Genomic DNA, 7,722 nt, shown 5'->3' on the forward strand with positions numbered 1-7,722 from the left:
AAAATGTAAATGAGTTGTGCAGGCTCTACAGGCTGCTGCTGTTATGTGAAATTGGACGGGATCTTCACGTGGCACAGCTGAACACTCGGGCTGGGCCCCCTCTCTGCCCCACACCCCATTGTGACCACCAAGAATGGACACTGCAGTGGCCCCCAGAGCAGCTCTCCACATTAGGAGAGTGGCTTCATTACAAAAGACAGGGGCAATTAATTGAGTCCCTGTGCTGCTTCCCAACGATCTCCTTGGGAAATACCACTCAGCCCTGCAAACAGCAAATGGGCATTTATTCATGGCCTTCCCACCCCTTTTGGGAAGAACCATTCTCTTGAATTAATATTTGGAGGCTACTGGTTAAAAGTGAGCATAAACAATGAAAAACAATTGGATTGAGGAGGATTTTTTAATACTAAATGACTGTGTGCCTTGGGCTGACATGGAGGTGCACTCACCAGTGAGATCCCTGCCCAAACACCACACTGGTAATAACAGCTGAAGGGATGCTTTTGCCTTGGGGTGATACTGCATCAGGGACACGTTAAAGACTTGCACTGTCACTTTTTGAAGTTCTGCCAGTCCACAAAAGAAGGCTTGGGAGAAACGTCACCCACTTAACAGGGAAGTTGTGCTGTGGTGGATCATCCTGTTCCCACACAGAGGGCTGGTTAAAATCCAAGAATTCCATTGTGCAACGGATGTCAGGGTTCTGCCGCTCGGGTTTGTTTTGATGTGGAGCTAAAGACAACGCCATCGCTGCTGCTCTGGAGCATGGTGCTGGCAGAACTGCTGACACGTGAGCAAGGGTTCAGCAGCAGCAGCACAAGACTCAGTGGTAGAGCTGGTTTGTGGAACAGAGACAAAAGAGACCAGAGAGATGGCTGTTAATACAACTGTAATTAAATGCTTATGTAAATGACCCTTGCCATGGGCTTCTGCCTGGTAAGGCCTCATTGGATTGCCCTTGAAAATCCCACTTGCTCACCAAACCAATGTGTAAGAACACATTTTTGTGAGTTTGGAACAGTGATTTCCCTGTGATGATGAAGATAATGATGATGATCGTCATCATCATGAAAATGCAGTATTGCAAATGTCCTGGACACACACACACACACACATACCTGTGACCCACAGCCTGAATTCACAGATGTTTCTAGAAGAGAAGCAGTAGCTGCACATTGAATTACTTTTAAAAAAGCATTAAATATCATTGTGCTTTTCCATTTCCCTCTTAATACCATTGTACTTTTCCATTTCCTTTTTTTTGGTGTGTGTATGTGAAAATGGCTGCATTTATCAAAATGTGTTGAAGCCAGTTTAGATGAATTGTCCTGCTGAAGAGGAAAAGGGTTTCTTGTCTAGAAACAAGCTTCCCAAGTGCACTGCATTTTGTATAAGTAGGGTTAAATAAATCAAAGAAAGCAGAAACACTAAAGAAGATCTTAATTTCTGCTTTTATATCAGTCTTTCCATTCCTTCTGCATATTATGGCTTGCATTCCAGCCTCTGGATAGGACTTGCATAGCCCCTATTAAACATAATCAAGCACTTGTAGAGCTTATTTCCAAGTATCTAAAATGGAACCATGATTTGCATGTCATTAAAATAAAAAAGAACCAACATGAATCTTTTCCATCGTTTTTCTACATGCTGTATCCAAAAGGAGCTTACCATGCACTTTTGAAAAGCACTGCCATTTATCTTAAATGATACCATTTTTTAAAATTTAATATTTCAAATTAAATTACAAAAGAAAGCTGGTTTTGGGAGGAAAAGCACAAAACCAGAAGCTATACTGTCATTTACTAGCTCTGCTTCTTAAGAGTATAGCAAGCTGTCTGGGATGAAGTTATTTTGGTGGTTGATACTGTGCTGTGAAAGGTTACTGAAGCTCCACCATCACCCAAGTAATGATATAAAGATTTATTGGTGACAAAGCCTTCTACAAATGATAGAAGAATCTTAGCTTCAGCATTCAATACAAGCACATTGTATTCTTTTAAAAAATAAATAAGTACTTGTGACTGCTAAACCAGCTGATCTTATCTTATAACATCAGCCTTGGGATTTTGAAATTATTCTGGCTGTGCTTTATGTCTCTTCTTTGGTGGAATAAAAAAGAAAAATTGTAGGAGTGAAGCTCATGGCAAAAGAAAAGAGAAGATGCAAGTTACGCACTTGCAAGGAAAGTTGTCTGCCACAGCAGGGCAAAATGTGCTCAATTACACTCAAAATTTACACGGAACTTCTGCTACTCCACATTGCTATTATGAGCCAAGTTGTCCTTGAATTCCTCATCCTGAATTTTGTACTGATCCTAGGTAGGTGTCTAGACATTGCATCTCTTTATGCTGATGAGCTTCTTGAAAATCACCTCCCTCTAACTTGCTTCTCTGTGATAAAATTAAAGAAGATCCATGGGACGTCCTGGAGCACATGGTGTGCACAGGACATCCCAGCTCAAGTGGGAATTTCCCCCAGCAGGAAACCCAAAGGAAAACCTACATCAATGTGTCCACACCCTCCTCCATCTCTTCCAATGCAGGATATTCTGTTGGTCCAAGTAAGGAAGATTTTATTTATTTCAAGAGACAATGAAGTCACCATTCTTTGGGGCATCTTTTCTTCCTTTTGGATAAATGTTTCTTTTTCACTGTTACTCATGGAGGAGCTCAAACTCTTCCCATACTGTAAGGACAGAACATCTAGCTGTGAGTTCCATGTATCCTTGCTTTTTCCATGGCATTCCTGATTTCTGTGAGCATGCAGGGAATGTAAAGGAGCCTCCTCTACTCTATCACTGATTGTGCCTTTCTTCCTTACCTGAACATCCACTTCTCTGGGTGTTGAGGTAGAAAGGAGAGAGGTTACAAACTTTTCTGTTTAGTTCTTTGCAAACTTCCCTGGGTAGAGAGGGAGCAAGGGAACTTTCTGCCTGGAGCAGAGCAGAGGGAACCTAAAAGGGTACAGCTGTCCCAGTACCTCCATGAAATAAAACCCACAACACTTCTGGCTCCTTTAAAAGCAGGATGTCTCTCAGTCCATTCTCCTTACAGCAAGGCTGACATTTGATTTTATTAACAAACCAGAGAAACTGGTGCAGAATTAATGGTGGGAGAGATTAGATTATTACAGCAAATTAGATTATTACAGCACATATGCTCTGGTGGTAGGAGCATGGGTCTGGAAACCGGGGAGCTGGGCTCTGCTTTGCTGTATGGACTGGAATGGATTAATCCTCCTCACTGCTGTTTTCCTGCTCACATTGCCAAGAATGTTAACAGCCCCTCAGGAGGGGATGTGCTGATCTTTATACATCAGATTTAGGAAGAGGCACTGAGATCTTGAGATAAGTAGGGGAGAGAGAGGACTAATGACATGGAACCGAATTCCACTTGTATTTCTCCGCGGTAAGTGGATCGTTATGAAGCCGGAATTATCTCCCTGTATTTCAGACTGGCAGAAACTTCTGGGGGAGCACGTACAGGAACACACTGAGGAGGAACTGCTGGCTGTGGCATTTGGCTGGGGAGCCTGAGCCCTTGCCGGGAAATCACCAGATGGCGCCAGTAGAAATAATGTTCAAATGTTCCTTTTTCCTTTTTTTTTTTTTTTTTTTTTTTTTTTTTTTTTTTTTTTTTTTTTTTAAGCAATTAAAGCTGGAAAAAGGTTTATTTGTGAAATTGTGACTCAGTTCCTTCAGTGAGAAGTATTTGCATCAGTCAGAATTTGTTGAGTGTCTGAACAGAATAATTCCTCTAATTCAGGGCTGGTGTTGGGAGCCTGTGTGCACACCAGCCAAAGGAAAAACATCGTGTTGTGTAATAAATCACTGCATTAGGCAGTCAGCTTTGGCTGTTCCTGCTACCTTCACTCCAGTTTTAATCAATATTTGCAAGGATTTGTTAAGCTATATGGACAAATCCTGAGGCCTGGACTCAATTCCCATCAAAGCACCATGGCTATTAGGAGAATAAGAAGGAGAATGAGAAGGAGAATTAGGGAGAATGAGAAGTTTGCCTGAATGACAACCTTATAATAAACCAAAAATTTGAGATCTGCATTTACCACATTTCACCATTGCTCTATAAACAGATTGGCTTCCCCTTGCAACCCTTCTTGCAGAGAAGTTTGCTCATTTTGGAAGCTGGAGAAGTTCATTTTCAAGTAGGTTAAGCCAAAAGGTGCCAAAAATGCATTTTTCTCCTAGTCTATTATTGTATCTTACACTGTAAGTGAGAAGTAGCTTCACCAAGGAATTGATTTCCTGCAAAAGAGACTGAAGCCATGGCTGGAAGATGATTTTCATAACAGATGCAGCCCTTCAGCAGGGATTCTCAGCTTCTTTCACTGCTGGATAGACGCATGTCTTGAGTTCAATCCTTCTATTTAAATATTTCATTAAGGGCAGGTATGTTTTCAACTTCCCTCTTAGGGCTCCATCCTTCAATTTCTAACTTATCAAAAAATCCACTTTCTTTTATTTTTAACTGAGCTTCTCTATTATTTTCCACTTCACCTACCACTCCCAGAGACACACACCACTGAAAATCCCAATATCTGATCTGAAGATTATTTCACATCCTAGCACTCAAGCCACAGTTACAGCTATGTGGGAAAAGCAAAAATTAAAACCAAACCCCTCTCCTGAATAGAAATTTAGCTACAGCAGAGATCCTTTTTTTGCCTTTCTCTTAAGATTTGGAGACATCCATACTGGGTACTTTTCAGGATGTAACACTAAGAAACACCTCATTTCCATTCAACTACTGCACTCTTATATATATATATATATATATATATATACACACACATACTTACACACACATATATTTATGCATCTCATACATATGCAGAGCTCAAGAGGTCTTTTTAAACTTACCTTTCAGGCTGGATAAACTGTATGTTTACTCTCCCATCTTCACGTGGTTGAATGGCCTATCTGAATATTCAGGAGAAAAATCTCAGTTTAAGATAAGGCAAAGCATTTTGTAGATTTTTTTTTCAACAAAGTGAAAAGATTTTCACCTTTAGAGTCATTTCACATTGAAATGGAAGCCAAAACAAAATAGGAGCCAAAGAAAGTACCCTAGAAATCTCCTACACTGTGGTGTCCTTATTTTCTTTTTCACGGGCTCTTTTAAAGGTCTAATCTTAATTTCTTTCTGGAAATGAAACAAATACTGAAATCTACTCTTTTCCCCCCAGAAAGACTTTTTCACCTGTCTCTATTTCTCACACATTTGAGATGATTTCTCTGGAAAAGAGGAAAAGAAATAATTGCCCTAACACAGACACTTCACACGCTCAATCAGCATTTTGCTCTAGGCGTGACTTAAGTTTCAGGTAGGGATTGGGGGACATTTGTTACTCCTGCCTTGACCTCCCTCCTGTTAATTCACATTTCAAGAGAGCAGAAAAGTGCATTTCATGCTGTGGTCATTAGAATTCCATGTTGCTGGGGAAAGAGCACTGGGCCATCCATTCCCCCGAGAGGCTGATTCCTTTGGTGCCTGTCATGCCTCATTATTCTGAGCAGCACAACTAATGCTAGAAAAACAGCAAGCAGGAGAAACTGCAACAAAACCAGCAGCGTCACTGCCAGGCTCCTGACCCACCAAAACAGCACAAACATGATGTGAATAATGACTTTCTTTCAGTTTTAACCAGCCCTGCTCCTTGCATTGATACTTTGATACTACATTGATACTTTCGGGGACTTTGGTTGCATTGTCACTTACCTGCTCATTTTATAAGTGCTAATAATGAGAGAAATCCATGCAATGAGCAGGGTCAGCCTCAGCTGTGTGTAGCCTACAACAGACTTTGTTAGCCAGCCAACAGCACAACTCACTGGGAATGTGCAGCTACAGGGTCGGGACTTCTGCATCAATAAAATTAATCCATTTTTGCCTCATGGATTTTTGTGGAAACTCTTTAGTTTAGAAAAACAAAACTGATCCACATAGTAGTTTAAATAAAACCCTACATTTCATACACTGGCCTCAGCCCTGGGCCACTCGTTTTTAGGACAACCGACCCCAGCCTTCATGTAAGCTATTTTGAGTGCAAGTATGTGCAAAGTAGCTTGTTCTCAGACTTTGCACAGACCAAAACACCTCCCCACCCACAGGAGCAGGGGCAGCATGAGCAGGGCAGGTATGAACAGCACTTTTACACCTGAGAATGACCAAACCCTCCTGTGCCATGGAGCAGCTTTGCTCGGTGCCAGAGGGGCCTGGAGTTTCATGGAGCTGCAGCCCAGGGCCAGGGACTGCATCCAGCATCCCACACCTCTGCAAGGAGAAGCCACAGCTCTTCCCACAGACCTGCACAGAGAAAGGCATTACACAAGGCAGCTTAATAGAATCCCAGAGGAAGGACAGTGGGCTTTTCACAGTGGAGATTCTTGGTTGGTTCTACTTAAAAAGTGACTTATAAACATTGAAAGAAAGGTGTCAGGGGGAGAAAAAAGTTTTATTTCTTTTTGCCATTTGGTTTTGATGCAAACTAGCATGAAGCTGGTGAAATGAACATTTCTCTGTCAGCAGTGTTTAGCCAGGGAGGTTGGAACTTGCTGAGCATCTGCAAGGTCCTGGAAGCTTCTCTTCACCCAGTTGTTGTACCACCACCTTTTCCAGAGCAGCAGAATCAGTACCCCCAAGCACAGGAGTCAGCTCTGTGCAGCCACCAGACCATCTGCAGGAACCCAGGAGGGGCTCAGTAAAAGTTCATCAGTTAAAACACAACAAACCAGTATTTTTGTTGATTTTTTTAAAAATTAAACTGTTTAACCAGAAAAACTATGAGCAGGTTTACCTTATCTCACACTGTACCTGGCAATTCCCTGCCTCCTCCCTCCACCTTGATACCTTTCTCTCAGGTTCTCTGCCTTTCTTCCTTAAAATCCTCTTGCCTGGAAATTTTCAAGTATCAGGAATCTGACCTGTCTCGTGTTTGTGCCCCGCTCCAGTCAATAATCACGTTAGCACATCTGTGTGACAGAAATAATAGCTTTTGTCTCCCAAAGATGCAGAGTCTTGTTGCCAGGCAACTCCATCGTGAGGCACCGACCCAGCGAGGAGCGGGAGTGTGGGAGGACCGAGCCCGGCTGCAGGAGATGCTGCTTGTGCTGCGGGTAGCTATAATTGGGCAAAACTTGGAATATTCTGTCTTCACCAGAGAGCCAGGGTAGCACAGCGCTGACAGGCTCAGAAACTTTCAATTAGGCGGCTACAGGCTGTGGCTGGCTCGTCTCTTTTGTTCTAATGTTACAGGAAAGCTTTGGCAGTGCTGCAGATTGGGCTGGCTTCTATCAGAGGAGCTCAGTCCACTGCAGTGGAAAGGTAAACAAGGTCACCCTGTCCAAATCCACGCAGAGCACAGACTAAACATGCTTTGGGGGTTGATCCTCTTCAGGGACCAAGCTCTTTCCCTGTATTTCAGACTGGCAGAAACTTCCATCAGGGATTTCCATGCTCCACCATCAGGATTACAGCAGCTCGGCTGCTCTGGCATTATCTGTGTGCCATTTCAGTCACAGCCTGGCAGCCTCAGCATGGTGTGGTCAGAAACAAGCATTTCACTTGATAACCAAGCCTTGATTTATGAAATATTACCCCGTTCATCCCAGAGAGAAAGGGGAGTCCCTAAAATAATATGGTTGGCTGTTGACATAGATGGGATGGGAATTCTTGACAGAGCCTAATTTTGTTCATCTCTGAT

At 42.6% G+C, this 7,722-nt stretch overlaps 1 long non-coding RNA gene across 1 annotated transcript; it reads right to left on the reverse strand.

The window, feature by feature from the left end:
- Positions 1-2,586: 2,586 nt before the first annotated feature.
- Positions 2,587-7,428, reverse strand: LOC137483116 (uncharacterized). The gene is made up of 3 exons (XR_011004345.1): positions 6,572-7,428; positions 4,880-4,935; positions 2,587-4,350 (listed from the first exon to the last, which is right to left on the reverse strand). It is a non-coding gene; the product is annotated as an uncharacterized lncRNA (long non-coding RNA).
- Between the last annotated feature and the right edge of the window lie 294 nt (positions 7,429-7,722).

This window comes from Anomalospiza imberbis, chromosome 15 (genome assembly GCF_031753505.1).
Source record: "Anomalospiza imberbis isolate Cuckoo-Finch-1a 21T00152 chromosome 15, ASM3175350v1, whole genome shotgun sequence".
Lineage (NCBI taxonomy): Eukaryota > Metazoa > Chordata > Aves > Passeriformes > Viduidae > Anomalospiza > Anomalospiza imberbis.